This window comes from Silene latifolia, chromosome X (genome assembly GCF_048544455.1).
Source record: "Silene latifolia isolate original U9 population chromosome X, ASM4854445v1, whole genome shotgun sequence".
In the NCBI taxonomy this organism is placed as follows: Eukaryota; Viridiplantae; Streptophyta; class Magnoliopsida; order Caryophyllales; family Caryophyllaceae; genus Silene; species Silene latifolia.
The window spans coordinates 236,947,986-236,967,414 of NC_133537.1; the positions used below are offsets into that span (position 1 = coordinate 236,947,986).

General features: G+C 35.9%; 1 pseudogene; it reads left to right on the top strand.

Moving 5' to 3' along the window:
* Positions 1 to 2,218: 2,218 nt before the first annotated feature.
* On the top strand, positions 2,219 to 18,154 carry LOC141619672 (pectinesterase 1-like; annotated as a pseudogene).
* Positions 18,155 to 19,429: the final 1,275 nt, after the last annotated feature.

Sequence of the window (19,429 nt, forward strand, 5' to 3'; positions counted from 1 at the left end):
GATTAGTCTTGGGTGCAATCAAAGGAGGATCTCTACATTGGGATTTTTGAGGATCATCCAACATATTATAGCTCAAAAACAAATAAGGAAGGTGACCTTATTTGTGCCCTTATTTTCGAGCCACTTAACAATGTAAGGGACATTTTTTTTCCTTATTAATCTCTTATTTTGTTATGCATGCACTAGATCTAAAGAACACATATTAAGAAGTTAATTAGTTCACTATTAGAAGAGTCTAATAATAGGTATATGAACCTAACAGATACCCCCTAAATTAAACAAAACAAAGTTGGTTTATGGTTAACAAGAAAAGTACAAGTGACGACTTGTGCATCCTCGTCTACCGCCTGTTTACCCATCATTAACAGTTTACCACTATTTTCTGGACCTCCTCCTTGCACCGTACTTGCTGATGTAGTAGGCTTGGCTGCCGAATTTTGGTTCGCATTGTTGTTCGGGCGCTGATAAGATCCACCATTGGTGCGGTTATAGCCGTCATTGTTGTTGTTATTGTTCTGACCACCCTGACCGTTCTATGACCCATCTGGCTGTTACTCGCCATACTCTAACTTCGAGCCTTGGAATAGTTCCCCGAATATGATCGCTAGAAGCCTCCTCCCTAAGCACTCTTACACTCAAATCGCGTGTGGCCTATCCCGCCACAGTTGAAGCAGTGTAAAGTAGAGTTGTCACTAGCACTCCGACAACCTCCTCCCCCGAAGCGAGATCCTCCGCTAAAGCCAGACCCACCAGAATAAGCTCTAGCCTGGTTGTGGTCTCCACAATTGAAGCTTGACTAGTTACCGCCTTCATTCTCGGCCTTTCATTTCTTACTCCCATTTTCCTTGGCCTCCATGGCCATGTCAACCAACTTCTCAGCATGTCGCGCCCTCTCATAAACCTCTTTTAAGTCTGAGATCACCCCAGTAGATAGCCTCTCCCTAATATTCAACGACAATCCTCTCTCAAAAAGGAGAGCCAGACTCAGTTGACTCAGCCCCATGTCCTCCGCATAGCGTGACAACTCATTGAAGTTGTGATAGTATTTCGCCACTGTCATACTATCGGTTGAGAGGAGAAAAGTTAAAGGGGGAAAACTGATTAACATTAAGATTATTAGATATCTTAGATGAATAAACGAAATATTTTTCTTTGTTTTTGGTATTTTTTGTGGTTGTCATTACGGCTTAGACTAGGGTTTCTATTTTTTTCTTTCTTTTTATTTTTTCTCTTTCCGTTTCTATCTTTACATCGCAAATAGCACATAAAATTACAAAGTCTACTCTAACAACTTCATTGAGGACGAGCTATACATTGACAAAAGTTTGCTAAGAAATGTTTCTCTACAAGCGTGCGTCACATATGACAACATATAACCTAAAATAAACAAGATGTTTGTGCAAGATGGAATTTGTTCGCTCTTTCATGACAGTGGAAAATAGCAACATTGTAAATATAGTGCGAAGTTTCACAACCTCGTTTACACCTTATCGCCATTTATATAAGATTTTTACACCTTTCGAGTGACACAATCTCTAAATAAGTTAATTGAGAGTACTATTTTATAATTTTAAGAAAAAGTGGTACTAAAGGTAATAAAATTTTTACAAATGATGATTAAAGATAAACTGGGTACATTTATTATGTAAATAGGTACAAAATTACTATGTCACGATCAACAATAAAAGGGTCACGAAACACAAATAAAAGGGTACGGAAGACCGGTCTCTCAATAACTTATTGAAAGACCGTCTCTCCCAAGTTTTAGTGTCTCGTCTATTGAGGGGTGGGGGGGGGGAATAAGGTTCATTTCAATTAACATTTAATAATGGTAATCATTGGTCTTAGTCTCTTCTTGAGATAAAAAAAAAAGGTCGGTAAATATTTTTAGTGATGTGTGTATATGTGTGTGCGCGCACGTGTGAAAAAAGTATTAATTTTTTTTCTTATTCAGAACGTTAAGAAATTACTAGGTCTATTATTTAGCTTATAGCTAAAATTAAAGAAGTTGTTAATATCTTTTGCTTATATTTAAAAATATTTTTAGATATGAATTTCCTAATATTAATCTTAAATTAATAACTATTGGTTCTAAGATAAATATATTATTTACCTCATATATTTAAGGAATTATCTTTTCTATTACAGTCTATATAATTACATGCATGTTATCGTAACTTTAAGAAATAAAAATAATTATACTTTAAAAAAAATATTAATGGCTACCCAATTCAACAAAGAAAATTCAAGAAAATTTTTTATAATAACAATAGTTTTTTTTTTAGTTAATTTTGGTTTTACATCTAGAGCAACAACTTTCATACCAGCTGGTGGCAGTAAGATTGAAAGTTGGTTTCAAGGCGTTATTAAACCTCTTAGGTAAGAGAAAAAACAATTATCCATTTGATTTTAACTATGCCTCAATAAAAGAGTATTTAACTATTCTTTTACAACAAATCATAGTCTAGAATTAACATTACCTATCATTATGTATAATACGCATAATATTTGATAAGGAATATCAAAAATATCCATAATTTTAGCTCATAATACATGCACACATTTCTTCTTCTACTCTACATTTTTCTCCTCTTTCTTTTTTGTGTCATCATTATAACCATTAATGCTAATTGATTACCTATACATTTTTTATTTAATTTTTCGAAACATGTATACATCTTATATTATTTTTTTATTCAAAACTCCTTCATCTTCTTAAGATTTCCATGATAGATTTCACCCATAATAGTTTTAGGAAAAATAATTAATTTTCACTAAATGTTAATCATAAAATTTCGTTATTATTACCCATAACAGACTTTGAATAAGAGGAAGAAAAGGGTTATGATTAATATTCAAATAAACATGTGTACGTTTTTTTTTTTCTCAAAACAAAAACTTTTAATCTTATCATCGAATCCTAGAACATATAAAAGGGGACGTTTGGTTTGGGTTTTTCAGGAAAGTGAAAGAGAAAGGGAATAAACATCTCATGTTTCTTTTGTTTTTGTTTGTTAAAAAATTATTTCCCTTTCCGTTTACCTAAAATCCAGAAAATGATTACCCCCAATCCCTCCAAATTGATTCCCCACTCCCCTCAAAGGTTTCTCATTCCCTTTTCCTACCACCTACAACTACTACCGCATCAACTCCCACATCAACCATCAACCATCAACCACCACCATTGACACCAACTACCTCCCCCCTCAGTGTTACGATCACTGCCAGGGGCGCCGACCCCGCCCCTATCCTGTAGACTGCCTCGCTCCGACGTCGCACAACCTAACACACCTAATTCAAAAACCACCACAACCCTTAAAATCCACAACAACTAGAAACCCCTCTTCCACCACGAAAACCCCCTTCCCAACCTACAAAAATACTAGAATTGGTGTTTAAGTGGGTGGGAAGGGTGTTTCAGTTGTGGATAAAGGGATTCTAGTTGTTGTTGAGAGTAGTGGGTACTGATGTATGTATAGGCGGCAGAGCGCCGGTGAGGGTTTGACCGAGCTGGTGGTTAGGGATGGCAGTGGGGGAGTTGTTGGTATTTTGGATGGTGGCTTAAATTTGGATTCTATTTTTCTGATTTCTTTTACATGTTATCACTAAACAGGTGACTATTTCAAACAGAGTTATTTTCCTTTCCTTTCATTTCCCTTATTCTCTATCCGTTTTTCTTATTCTAACCAACTTCCTCCTAAATTGTAGAAAATAGTTATAAAAGGTAATAGTTTGAAAATGTGCATATAAAAGTTATATGTTATGGATTATTAGTCATTAGCTTTTACATGATGTTCTTGTATGTACTTAATGGTGATTGGAGATTTGTAGTGGTTTACTTATTAGAGTCTTAACTCACTACTAATGGCACCATTACCATCTTTACTTTTATTAATTTTATAAGTATTATAACTTTCTCATATTTTAGTCATTGTTGTCATCTGTAATTATATACATAATAAGAAAAAGTAGCTTATTAAGAAATACAATTTAGATTTTTTTATGAATGAATTATATTAAATTGGTGCATGTAGGTATTTTTATATATTTGTTTCATGGCTTGACTAAAATCAATTTTTTTTTATTTACAGTTTACGGAAAGGTACTTTAGAACCTAGTTTAGTGAAAGCTGAAAATGCGGTTGAAATTATCAAAGTGAGACAAGATGGTAGTGGAAAATTTAAAATAATTACAGATGCGGTGAAAAGTATTGATATAGGAAATAATAATCGTGTGATTTTATCTATTGGTCCTGGAGAATACTTCCTCTATACAAAACCAATGGTAACATTGACTTTTTCACACTTTTCGAGACACGTTTTGCAACGTGAATATCTTTAGTTACACATTATTAAAAATTACAAAAATTTGATATTCTTATAGCATTCATGATGATAAATCAAAAAAGATCTCACATGACTATATTTTGTCTTATATATTAAGAATAATATCGAATATTCCCTACGACCATAAATAGTGCCAAGATTTTCAAGTTACCATTGGTGTGGTATGGTGGGAGTATAAGGAAAAAATCAAAATTAAGAGATTCAAGCCGTATATCACATTCTATGATACTAATCCATAAAACATGTTAATTATATCCTACGCTGGTATAGCAGCCCAATATGGGCCCGTGGATAGTGCAACCTTAATTGTGGAGTCTGACTATTTCATTGGTGTGAACCTTGTCATTGCGGTATGTAACATACATATCATTTATTTTACATTTTTATTTTAATAATATTCATCAAACTGAATAAATATTGATGATGGGAACCAGGACAAAGAATTGATCATTTATTGACCATGCATAATAAGCAGTACTTTTTTTTCACCAAATTTTTAAGCCTTTAAAACTTTTTCTCACATTTTTTTGCCAAGTGTCAAGTAAAATAAAATAAATACGAAAAATATTTGTTTCTTTTTAGTCAATTAACATAATCATTAGATAAAAAGTTTGGATAATAAATCACAAAACTTAAAAGGTAAGTAAATTATTTAAGTTAGTTTCAATATATAAACAACGAAGAAAAATTGTATGAGGTGATTGTTACGCTTCTTCTAAAAATTTAATATTTGAATTTATTTACATAAATAATTATTTTTCTTTGAATATATAACTATTTATGAATATAGTACAATTGTATCCAAGTATTTACAAATGTATAGTACAAGTCTGGGAAAAATATACAATCATCTAAAGTACATAATGAATAGCTCTTTAACGTAATGCATGTATTATTTTTTAACTATGTTACATGTGAAGAATTCTGCACCAAGACCTAATGGCAAGAGGGTTGGTGCACAAGTTGTTGCATTAAGGATTTCGGGTGATTCAGCATCATTTTATAATTGCAAGTTCAAAGGATTTCAAGATACCATATGTGATGACAAAGGCGACCATTTTTTCAAGGATTGCTACATTGAAGAAACTGTTGATTTTATTTTTGGTGAAGCTAGATCAATATATCTGGTATCATAATATCCATCATTTTAGAGACCTTTTATTTTTACTAACATTAAAATAAAGTAAATTCACAAGCAATATCTTGTTAAGTATTGTTATGAAGATATCTTATAAGCGCCATAACTAAACAATTTGGCTCCATTTGGCACGACACTTCAGGTAGCTTATTTGACCAAAATAGCTTATTTGACCAAAATTTCAGCTACCTGATTTTTTTACAAGTGTTTGACAAGTAGCTTATTTGGTCAAATAAGGTACCTGAAATGAAATGCTACCACATGTAGCATTTGAGAAATCAGGTACCTGAAATGACTTATTTTCCATTTTTTACCCCTTTATTCTATAATATTAAATAATTTACATATCCTTTTACGTCATTTTACCAAAATCAGCTACCTTTTCAACTAGTTTGCCAAACACATTTTTATATAATCAGTTACCTTATCAGCTCCTAATTTTCAGCTACCTTATCAGTTACCTTTTCAAGTTTCAGTTAGCTTTTCAGTTTTCAGCTACCTTTTCAGGTTTCAGCTACCTTTTCAGGTAGTTTTGCCAAACAGAGTCAAAAATAGTCATCTAAAAAAAGTTATATCTATAAATACCTCTATTTTCATACTTAGCATACATCTATAAATATTATAAAAAGACAAACTACCCATAAGCTATTTTGACACGTTAGGATACCCATTAATCCAAAGTTGCCACGTCATAAGCATAACAACAAGCTGATCTCCGCCCTTTTTCTTTGCATGTAGCCTATAGGAAATATAAACTGACCAGCCTCTTCCTTTTCCCTTCATCTTATCTATTAAAAGAATAACCACAGAGCTGACGTGTCAGCCTGTGGTTGAAAGTTGAGTTTTTAAAAAAGCATTTTTCTTTTTGCCTATGTAGGCCACCCACGTTCAATGATCACAATTTACATGCTTTTTTGGTTATTAATTAACTCGATTAGTAAAAAATTAACAATAAAACTTTATTGTTAAAAACCAATGACGTAAAAAAAAACAAACAAAAAAATCGTAGAAAAAATTCACGGTTGCAATGTGCAGTAAATAATTCCAGATCAGAATGAATGTAAAATGTTTGATTCGTTAGATGTAAAACAAATGTAAAAAGAAAAAAAAAATATACATAAGAGTATCAATATTCTAAAAAAATAGGAGTATTCCGTAGAACAAAAACATCACCATATATTTATTGCTCCTTTACGGTTCTAAAGGATGATTCATGTCAGTCGACCCCAAATCATTTTGGGATTAAGGCTCTGATGTTGTTGTTGTTGTATTTATATCGAAGAAAAAAAAAAGTGAAACGGGTTTAGGAAGGGAACGTATATTATCTCGAACGAATAAGCTCCGCCGTTAACTACTGTACGGCGTTATCGACCGGTTCGAAAAAGGAACAATAAATACACTCTGAAGATGGCGGATTAGATGCATTTGAGAGATGATGAGAGATAGATTGGAGACTAATCACATGTTTGTGACACATTTTGGATAAGGCATGGGTTATATTATCATCAACGTATAAGCTCAGCACGTATCGGTATCATATGTTTGTGACAATAGACTGAATTAGGGAGATGAAGGAATAAGGATGATTAGTAAGGGAGGCGTGAAATGAGTTGGATTTTTGGGTTAATTGGAATCCTTTAATTTAAGGGTTTCAAGATAAATAAATAAAGTTGGATATGGGTTGGGTTTATGCAACCAACTTATATAGTTTCAGCCTTTCAGGTGTGTTTGAGCGCTCCATGGGTAATGGGTTATCTATGGACAAAGCAACTTGACGGGTGCCGTGTGTATGGGCAAGGTTTTAAGTCATCGTTTAATTTGTATGGGCAAGGTATTAAGTATTAACAACATATTTCCATATACAATTCGGGGCAAGTTTTCATATAAGCGGGTTATCCGTTTTAATCTTAAGACGGGTCAATATATGTGACAAATGTAACTCAACCTGTCAAACGGGCCGGGTCATACGGTTTGAGTTAGGATACAAGCCGGATCAAATACGGGTCGAATCATAGGAATTACAGGTTGAATTAGGGTCAGAATACGGGTCCATTCACATTACGTCAATGTATAAAATTTATAATAAAATAAGTTATACCATATCTAAAGTTATTTTATTATAAATTTTATACATTGACGTAATGTGAATTGTTATACGTAATGTGAATTTTTATACCATAACAAAAGTTCTGAAACTATATATAATAATAGAGTTTTTCTATCATGTGCACATGATAAGGAGGCAATTCAGGAAAGTATTACACTAATAATCCTCTAAGTGTGGTAATTATGAGTTCATAATTCAATATCTCATGATATATTGGTGTAATACTTTCCTTAATTGGCTCCTTATCATGTGCCCATTGGGCACATGATAGAATATGTACTTTAAATTGTACAGGTGAACATATATGTCTAACGCAACAACACAAGATTCAATATACAACAATCGTGCTCCGTTGTCCGATATAACAAATGGCAATTTTCTTACTGTAATTTCATTTTTCCATCGAGATATACAATTTATATCCTCATATACATTTGTTATGTTTTTATATGAGCCTATGAGGATGTAAACTGTAGTTTTATCATTACCCTATTTTAAATAGGTTAGATAGGTATAAACTTGCTAATTACAAATAAAATAAAAGTGTTTAAATACGACTTTAATTAAAGGGTGTCAGTTTTTAATCATTTTAAGAATAACAAAAATTGAAACAACAAACGCGTGCAATTTGCACGGGTTTAAGACTAGTTACCATCATTATAAAGAGACCCATAATTATCGACTCCTCCCTCTTCATCACACCACCTCTTTCCAACTTCATCTTCAATCTTAAACCCCCACAATAAAAGCACAAGTTGTTAGCCGACTATTCGAATTCTAGAGCAAATTGAAAGCTCACGTATATAACCACAACAAATACACATTTCCGATAACAAATCTGTGTTCGGTCACGCTAAATTATGCCAATCACAGTGGTTATCCCACGGCCACCCCGACGCCTTCCACCATAGACGACGCTTAATATTACCAAGAACTATCCAAATCATTTAACCTAACTATTGGCGACCTTCTCTTTTGCTCCTATTTTTCTCTTTCAATGAAATGAATCTTACGCACTTGCCTATTTAATTTTCATGGTCACTGTGTTAGCTGTGATCAACAAATCATCCCTATTTCCTTTCCATTTGGGACTTTTTAATTGTTTCTTGAAAGGATTTTAATATTTGATGATATCTACTTATTTGGTGCATAATGATTTGGTTCTATATTCCAACATACAAATGACATTTATTTCTATTTCAGCAGATTAAAGATCACAAATTAATTCTCAATACGCAACATAATTTGGTAAGTTGTCCATTTTTGTTGTTTTAGTGTCGTAGAATACCAAATCGTTGTTAGTGCTATTGGAATTATCCCTCATAGCTCCATTACTTTTGTTGCTATTGTTTTAGTTATTCAATGTATGTTTTTGTTATGGTCGTCATTGATTTATATGTTCTCATTGTTTGCACCTACGCACTATAAAGTTGTAGGATGCAATTTGGATGAATTTTAGTGTCTAAGTTGATGAATTTTTGGTTATGTTGATCGTTTTCTAAAGAATATGCATTTTTTTACCGTCTTTTGATTTCCGATTCATTGTTGTCAATCAGGGCTGTTCCGGAACATGAGTTCTACAATTCTACAACACACAGGTGATTTCATTTTCCCATGCCTCATTGTATACTGTAAACATTAGAGTAGTTTTATTAATCAGATTGTTATCTTTACATAGAGTTTTGTAGTCTATATATACATGTGTAGCTAGGATATTTACGGAAGCTAATTACACAAACTAGGCAACAAATATACAAGAGAAATAAAAGAAAGAATATGGCACATATGGGGGAATTGAGCCGTTGGAAAATGGCTGTTGGGTGTGAATGACGAGATCCGCGTAATACCCCCCTCAAGTTGGAGCGTGGATGGAAGAGACGCCCAACTTGGATAAAAGATCATCGAAAGGAATTCGTCCAAGAGTTTTAGTAAAGATATCGGCCAGTTGGGCCTTCGTATGGACGTAGCTGGTTTGGATCGTTCCCTTAGGTATCTCGTCCCGGATGAAGTGACAATCGACTTCAATGTGTTTCGTCCGTTCATGAAAGACCGGATTCTTGGCAATATGTAGCGCGGACTGATTGTCACAGAGGAGCTCAATTAGTTTGTCGTGAGGTATACCCAGGTAGGATAAGAGTCCTTTGAGCCACTTGATTTCACAAACAGTGTATGCGATGGCTCTATACTCGGCTTCTGATGAGGACCGAGATACCGTTGTTTGTTTCTTGGTCTTCCATGATATCGGGGAGCTCCCGAGGAAGATTAGATAGGCGGATAAAGACCTTCGGCTAGATGGACAACTGGCATAGTCCGCGTCGCAGTAGGCGTGTAAATAAAGGTCGGTAGCAGACTGATATAGTAATCCTTGTCCGGGATTATTTTTGAGATATCGAACTACCTGTAGGGCTGCTTGCCAATGATCCTGGCGAGGTGCGTTCATAAATTGGGCAAGGATATGAACGGAGTAGATAAGCTCGGGATGAGTTATAGTTAAGTATACCAAGCGACCAACGAGGCGGCGATAAGGAAGTGGGTCCGTCAGCAATGGCGAGGAAGACAACCCGAGATGGTGATTGGGCTCCATGGGTATCGAAGCAGGCTTAGCAGCTAGGAGCCCGGTTTCGTTTAAAATGTCGAGAGCGTACTTTCTTTGAGATATGAATAACCCGCTTTTGTTTCTTGCAATTTCCAATCCCAGAAAATATTTGAGCTGGCCAAGATCTTTCATATGAAAACACGAGCTTAAGTAGCTTTTGAACTTATCGATGATGGTAGCGTTGTTACCACAGATAACTAGATCGTCCACATATACGAGGACATGGATTTCATTTTGGGGTTGAATAATTGAGAACAAGGAGTGATCAAGAGGGCATTGCTTGAACCCATAGGATTTTAAAGCGGAAGCGAGTTTAGCATACCAACATCGAGGTACTTGGCGAAGGCCATAAAGAGATTTGCGTAAGCGACACACCTTGCCATTTGTATTAGATGCGAAACCCGGTGGAGGTTTCATATAAAACTCTTCATCGAGATGCCCGTGAAGGAAGGCATTGTGGACGTCCATCTGATGTAGGGCCCAGTTTTTGGCGGCAGCCACGGTGAGGAGAGCTCTAACCGTGACCATTTTGATAGTTGGAGCAAATGGCTCGTTGTACTCTATCCCTTCAATTTGGCGATTACCCATTATAACTAGACGGGCTTTATATCTTTCAACTGAGCCATCAGAATTGTATTTAATTTTATAGACCCATTTGGAGCCGATGGCTTTCTTGTTGGGTGGTAAGTCTTCCAGAGTCCAAGTATTGTTGCGTTCGAGAGCTGCGCTTTCGTCTTTCATGGCATCACGCCATTGTTGTACCTGCATAGCTTGAGAAAAAGTGCTAGGCTCGTGATTGTCGGTCACGGCCGCTAGAAAACATTTATGGTTAGTAGAAAATTTAGAATAATCAATAAAGTGAGAAATAGGATATCGTGTACCTGAAGACGCAGATGATACGGTAAGATAGTGAGTCGAGGGACGAAGAGAAGGTACGACGAAGTCCTTGAGGCGTGAGCGAGGAATTTTTGGTCGATGGCCTTTACCCATATCCGTGGTTGTGTTGTCGGATATGGGCGGTTGGCAGGAACTAGATGTGGAGAGCGGCTCGGTGGCTGATTGAGTGGAGTGGCCAGCCGGTGGGGTGGTTACCCGAGGTGAAGACGGAGGGCTATCGGGTGGTGGCTCGATGGTTGGTTGCTCCGTGTTTCTGGTGTTTGTTAGGTGATTAGGTGATGGGGTAGTTGTAGTCGAGGCTGAGGGTGTTGAATTGTGTATGAGAAGGTGGTCGATGGGTGTTAAGTCGGTGTCGAATGGTGGGGTAGATGAGTCATCAGTGATTTTTAAAGCATGGTATGGGAAAACATGTTCAACGAAAACAACATCGCGAGAAAAGAACGTATTACCTGAGTCCAAGTCATAGACCCGCCATCTTTTCTTACCAAAAGGGTAACCCAAGAAAATGCATTTGCGACTACGAGAGGCAAATTTGTCGCGGGTACGATTAATATTTTTCGCATAACATAAGCATCCAAAAATTCGAAGGTGGTCCATTGGTGGTGACTTTTGAAAAAGAATTTCATAGGGAGTTTTGCCGTGATGAAGATCAGTGGGGGTTCGGTTAATGAGATAAACAACAGTTAAGATAGACTCTCCCCAGAAAAGAGTTGGTAAACTAGCTTGAAAAAGGAGAGCTCATGCCACATTAAGGATGTGACGGTGTTTCCTCTCGACACGAGCATTTTGTTGTGGAGTGTCCACCATGGATGTTTGAAATAGGATGCCATTTTGAAGAAAAAATTGATTTAAACATGTAAATTCGCTGCCATTGTCGTTTCTTATGATTTTAATTTTCTTGTTAAATTGTCTTTCAACCATAGAAAAGAAATTGAGTAAAGTTTGTTTTGTATCACTTTTATGACGTAACAAATAAACCCAAGTGGAGCGAGAGAAATCGTCAACGAGGGTTAAAAAAAACTGAGATCCACACAAAGCATTGGCCGAGTATGGACCCCATAAATCGCAATGAATCATATAAAAAATACCGTCCCCAATATTAGAACTTAAAGAAAAAGGTTCACGTGTCTGTTTCGCGCGAAGACAAATTTCGCAATTTTTACTATGAAAAGACGATTTATTTGTAGAAGATAAGCAAGGTAAAAAACGAGAAATAGATGTAGACGGGTGCCCCAACCTCTGATGCCATAGCTCTACGGAATCAATACCTTTTACGGTGTGAACATGTGCCTCGGTGGTTCGAACGCCCTTCAAGTAATAAAGTCCCTCGACTTGCTCACCAGCACCAATCACCGTCTTCGAGGAACGGTCCTGAATAAGACAAAAATTGTGAGAAAATTATATCGTAAGAGTCGTGTCAATAAGCAAATTGGAAACAGAAATTAAATTGCAATTTAAATTGGGTGCATATAGAACATTAGATAAAATTAGACGAGATGATAAACAAACATCGCCACTTTGTGTGGCAATAGTCAAGTCCCCATTCGGTAATCCAACCAATAAAGAGGCAATATTGCGAAGATTTGTAAAAAAATTTAGACATATGGTGCGAAGCACCCGTATCTGTGATCCAAGTAGAGAAAAGATCATTACCACTAAGACGATCATTGTTCGAGCTAGATTTGCGAGCCTGCCACATTTGAGACAACTCCTCCAATTCTTTAGGAGATAAGTTATTGAGATCAATTTTGTCAAGAGTATTGAGGGCAGCACCTGAGACGGGTGGTGCAACGGGACCCGTGCTTGATGAAGCCGAGACCATATGGGCTTTCGGAGAAGCACCAGAAACGAGTGAAGTAGTGCGGGCAGATTTGCGAGCATCAGGAACAAAGGTTGCTTTGGTCAGGTCCGTGGGATCGTTGGGGTCGAGGTAAACACGGTCACGAGGTTTATCCCCCCACCATTCGGGAAACTTACCCGTGACGCTATAACAAAACTTCAGGCTATGGCCGGATTTTTGACAAACGGGACAAAAATATTTCGAGGTAGCAGGTTGATTGTTACGTTCAGGCTGCGAATCACGACTCCCAGATTGACGAGAGCCATGGTGAACACGGGCTGCAAATGCCATGGTGTCGGGTTGGGTCTCAGTTTTAGGTTGCGAGATATTTCGAACCCCTTCATCCTGTAAAAGTCTATTGTATGCAATATCTAAATTCGGGAGAGGGGTAATACCTATCAATTGAGAACGAGTAGTAGAGAAACGATCATCGAGGCCCATAAGGAAGTCACGTACCCGTCACTTTTCGCGCCTATCATTGATAATATTCAACTAGTTGCACGAGCATGGATTACACGCGCAAGACGGGATTGTGTCGTGCTCAAGAATAGCATCCCAGATGGTTGTCATGCATCCGTAATATGACATGAGAGTCTCCGTGGGTCCTTGACGACAAGACAACAGTTCGGCTTGTAATTGATACAAGCGTGCTTCATTCGTTTGACAAAACCTATTTTGAATATCATTCCATACCAGACGAGCTTCGGGACGGAGAGAAACTTGTCGCCGCAGGCTGGTTTCAAGGGTATTAAAAATCCAACCCGTGACTAAAGCATTCGTTGTCCGCCAGGAAGCAAAATCAGCCAAGTTTTCAGCCGGCTTTTTGAGGGAATTATCGATATATTCGAGTTTCCCTTTAGCCAAGAGAGCGAGTTGGAACGATCGGGACCATTCATCATAGTTATGTCCGTTGAAGACGATGGGAGTGATGCTATGGCCCGTATGTTCGACATGAACGATAGAGTAAGTAGTTGATTTCGATGTGTTAACGGTTTCTCTGTTTGTCATTGTAAGGAAACAGAAGAAAAAAAAAGGGCAGAAGAATGGAGAAGACGGCAGATGTGAATAACGACAGAAAACCCTAGTCTTCTGATACCATATTAGAAGAGTATACTGTAAACTTTAGAGTAGTTTTATTAATCAGATTGTTATCTTTGCATAGAGTATTGTAGTCTATATATACATGTGTAGCTAGGATATTTACGCAAGCTGATTGCACAAACTAGGCAACAAATATACAAGAGAAATAAAGGAAAGAATATGGCACATATGGGGGAATTGAGCCGTTGGAAAATGGCTGTTGGGTGTGATTGACGAGATCCGCGTAATATTATTCAATGTACAAGGGTATAAATATAAATACATGCAGTTAGCTATACTTATAGGTACTACGTAGTCCATGGTTGATGGGATTACAACAAAGGATTCCCAATTTGCTAAGTTAATTAGGGGTATACAAGATTAGAGAAAATAGTCTTTCGAGTTATACTTTATATAGAACGGTTTTAGCATTGTTTCTTACTTTTCTTTTTAATTCACATTGAATAATGGGTGGTGAGTCGTTTGATCCAACTTATCCAAATAAAATTATTCTCTTCAATTTAATGAATTGTATACCGTACAATTTTAAAAATCTCTCTTACGAATTTCAAAAAAATGTATATGCTTCATCGAAACGGTTAAATATAGACTTATTTAATAAAAAAAAATTTAGCACGTAGTATAGTATGTAATAAACTATGATGGGTGGATGAAATTGTTGAAAAGTTCTGGAGCTTTAGATGCAAGTATGCCTTTGGTTTTGCAAATTGCAATTGACAAGGGTGTAATACTTGTACGACAATATGAGATAACTTGACTAGATTTTTTCCTTAACTTTGTATGCGGAGAGAAAATTCAAACCAGGATATCTAGAAATGCAGATCTGCGTTAGAGAAACATATAATATACAGAGTATACCAAGTATTATTGGACTGATATATTGTTGCAATTTTGTGAAAAAAAGTTGAACAAGGATGTCATTGTAGTCAAAGTATGTCTTATACGTTGTTATATGGCACTATTTTTGCATTACTTTAAAGAGAATTGTTGTAATATGAAATCGGGTTTCAGCTTAAAGAGCATGTTTGAAGAGCACTACTTCTATCGCTCTTAAGAAGGTATGTTTAGATAAATTATTACTCTTTCTGTCCCGATCATTCATTTACCTATTCCATTTATACGTGCCTCAATACTTTTTTTTAATAGTTTGCAACATCACGAAGCTGAGTTACTTAGCAGGAAGAATAAGTTGCGTTAATTTGTGTAGTATGCATGTCTCGAATCTGCATGTGGTGGGAAATAAATTTCCTAACTTGCGGAGTAATTTGTTATCAATGTTGGAACGATTTGGAGAAGGTATGTTGAGAATTGACAGAGTCATTAGATGGGGTATTGGAGACACAGATTAGTATACTACCAATGTATGAGAGTAATTTCCTATCAATTTTGCAACAAATTGGTTACCAATGTATGAGAGTAATTTCCTATCAATTTTGCAACAAATTGGTGAAGTGGTGGGCAATGTATATTAGTAAAATTAAGTACCGATTGTAGTTGGTCATCGACAGTTCAATATTGTAGCTCACTTTAAACATGATCAAGAAGACTGACAACTAAATGTACGTCATTACATGGTAATTGGCAGCCACTTTCATATTTGGTTACTTCATTGTTCGTTCTTGCCGTTTTGGTAGTGTCTACTCTCCTACTTTGATCTTCTGTACTACGTACTTTCAAAATTTAAATTGTGGGGGGTTCTTTTTTTTGGTACTTTATCTTCACTTTATTTTAATTTATTATTTATTTATGTATTCTTTTGTTTGATTCCCATTGTCATAACTCATAATGTGAGTTACTATTTATATATTCGATTTTTGTTGCATCTTATAATTCCCAATTTTGACTAGAACTTCACATCATAGCTCGGTATAGATGATAATAAAGAGCAAACAAAAAACACTCTATCACCATAAATAAATCCGCAAAACTCTATAAATAAACCTGTGATTTCACGGGGTAAGAACAAATATTGAATGGTGATACATATCTTGCACAACATGCACCACCAGAATGGGAGTGACACAAAAAACAAATGCTACGGAGCATGGTTGCATGGATAGAAAGCTGGCAAAGCAAGCCCAAGACACAAAGTAGCAAAAAAGGGCAACACCTCAAACTTCGAAACATGATTTTTCGTACGAAAGCAAACTGTTAGTGTAAATAAGCTTATATTTTTTAAAAATATAAAGTGTTTTAAATTAATATACAGATTGTTTGTGTTCCGGTTAAGTTAATACTCCATTCAGTTAGTTTATGTAAATTCCGAGCTATGATTTATTCTGACTTCTGCAAATTTTGGTTCGATTGATTAAATACTACACTTCGTGGTCTACAAATTCTTCCCATATAATCATGGTAAATGAAACCTGCAATTTCCCCACCTAAAAATTACCACTATTCTGCAAATAACTTCCACTAGGAAAGCATAAACCATAAATGATAGAGTTGACCTCCCTTTAGACGGGTAATTTATAACAAGCCAACCCACCATCGTCGTAACACAACCCCAATAAGATGAGATGTGTACCTTTGGGCCAGTATTTGTCCTCACTTAACCCCAAAAACACAAGGCCTTGTTGCTAAGTGATGGATGTAATCCTTTAAGGATATCACAAACTCGTTATTTTCCAGATGTGGGACAACTTTTCCTCTCAAACACTTGGGGTGTTACAAACTCCCCCACTTCAAGAACACAACGTCCTCATTGTGCCTCGAAATTGACCACAGTCAAGCTCAGAATCCTCCCCCGCAAGGTGGGTGACTCGGATAATCCTGACCACAGGCTCACCACACGGTCGCAGGGTTGCTCTGATACCACTTATAACAACCCGACCCACCATCGTCGTAACATAACCCCAATAAGATGAGATGCGTACCTTTGGGCCATTATTTGTCCTCACTTAAGCCCAAAAGCACAAGACCTTGTTGCTAAGTGGTGGATGAAATCATTTATAAGGATATCACAAGCTCCTTATTTTCCAGATGTGGGACAACTTTTCCTTTCAAACTCATAATTTTAGTCGGAAACAATAAAATGGAGTTTTGAGATTATTTTATAGCTAAATGTGACCACTTTTGAAAACAAGTTACCATAAACTATAAAACTAGCTCGGCCATTGTGGTTGGTCACAAAACTCCGTCTAATTTGTTTCATACGAAATTGGCCGTGTGAAACAAGAATTTGCGTAAACGATAACTCCAATACATAGAACAAAACCACCACAAGTTCATTGAATCCCGTGAATTACACGGGCATGAAAATTAGTTTATTATCAAAACCTATTATGATATTGAAGTTATTAGCTAATAACAATTGTAAAGGTAATGTATTGAATTAGTTTTTGATTTTAAAAATCTAAGAACTAAAATATTTGATATTTAACTATGACTATAGAATTTAGAGATAAGAGTGATACCAGGCGATCCACTCGCCTATAAAACCCAAGATTAGCTTTATCCGGTATTAAACGAGAGCTACAAGCAAATAGAACACCTTTTAAAAGTATCAGTATTGTTGTTGCTCATGCAAGAAAAAATGCAGATGGCGTAGGTTGATACTTATTTGTCCATTGTAAAGTGACTGGAACAAGTCATAATGCCTTCCTAGCTAGAGCCTAGATGGAAGCTGCACGTAATGTTTACTCGTATTGTACTGTTACTGATGTTGTCCATCCTGAGGGGTTTTCAGACAATCGGAGACCACAAATGCAAAATTAAGTATTCTTATACCTTGCATATTAAGTTTATATTAATATTATTTTTTTCATTTCTATATATAGACTTTAATGATAACTTTTGTTAACTCTATCAAGTGTAAAAATATGTTTTATATAGTTATAAACATCTATTAGCTTAAATGAAAACGACGCATAAGTATCAAGACCCAAAATAATTATTTTAGAATTTTTGTTAATATTTCGAAGCACATACTTATATAATGTATTGTTGTAGGACTGTATATTTTGGAGAGTATAAAAACATCGGACCCTGTACATCCGTCAAAGGGAGAGCTAAATTTTCCAAACAGCTAACTGACAACAAAGCACAAACATTCATAACCCTTGGCTATATTGAAGCTAGGAAATGGTGGCTTCCTCCCCAAAGGTGTAAAGAATTTCCGGACAATTAATATAGTTAACTATTAATCTTTATATTGAGAAAGTTCAGTTATTAAAATATAATGATTAAGTTACATATGAACTATTTAGGACACTTGTTATAAGAAGCAATAGGCGCTTTAATAGTTAGACTTTATGCGTTGTTAATTATAGATGTAATAAATACGAACACATATTATTATACGAAGATACAAACTGACATTTTATTTTATTCATTTGCCCACAAAAATGAATCTTATTAATATGTTATTTATATACATTATTGATGGTACTATATAGCCAATTACACTGGATACGTCACAAAAGCCATTTACTTTGTCTCAATACAATTTGGTGACGACTTTCTGGTTTACTTTCAATAACTCCGTCATAAATAATTTTTTTAAGTTTATAGTTTGAACTTAAAAACTAAATAAGAAATCGAGTTTATACATTTCTCTACTAATTGAATATAGATAGGTATGTAGATACCTCATTTCTACACCTTTCGCCAACCACCCAGTGATGATTGGGCCGCATGTTTGGTACACGGAACGATTTATGACAGTTCATAAGTTTATCGTCAAGTGATTTCACTTGTGTCTACCTCTTTGTCGTCATCTACGCGCCGATACGGTCGTTTTGACAGTAATTAGAGTTCATTTGGAGTCCGGGTCAAAAAACCGCTTCATTTTCTAAGAAACCGTTTAAAATGCCGAGTCGGAATGCTCTAGAATATTTCGGATATTTATTCCATAAATTAATTTATATATTTTGGTAAATTATATCCGGTATATCATATTTTATGGAATAAGGAAGTATAGATCTACCGCAATTCCATAATAGAAACGCAGCAGGTGCTGCGCCTCTTAGAAGGATCGCAGCAGCTGTTGCGCCTCTTCTCCAGCCTGTTTTCGCTGTTTACAGAATATTTTCATGATTTCTTTCCAAAGTTTGGGTCATTTCAAAACTTTTCACATTATTTAGTATAAATAGAGACCTCCGGTCTCCATATTTTTCACGCGAGTGTCCGCTCTTCTCTTCTCCCTTTGCATTCTAGACCATGCTCTAAGTTTTCGACGCCTACGTTCTTGATCAATCGACCACGTAATCTCCGATCATTCTGAGTATCAATCACGTTGCATGACCGACCAATTTGACCACTATACATTAATCAGTCAATTAATCTAAAATCCTCCAACGAGGGCACTTTCTACATACATTCGAGTCGAGCAATCACTAACGTTAACTTAGTTAATCTCGTTTCGTCAAACATGTAAGTCTGAGGGTATTAAAACCCATCTTTT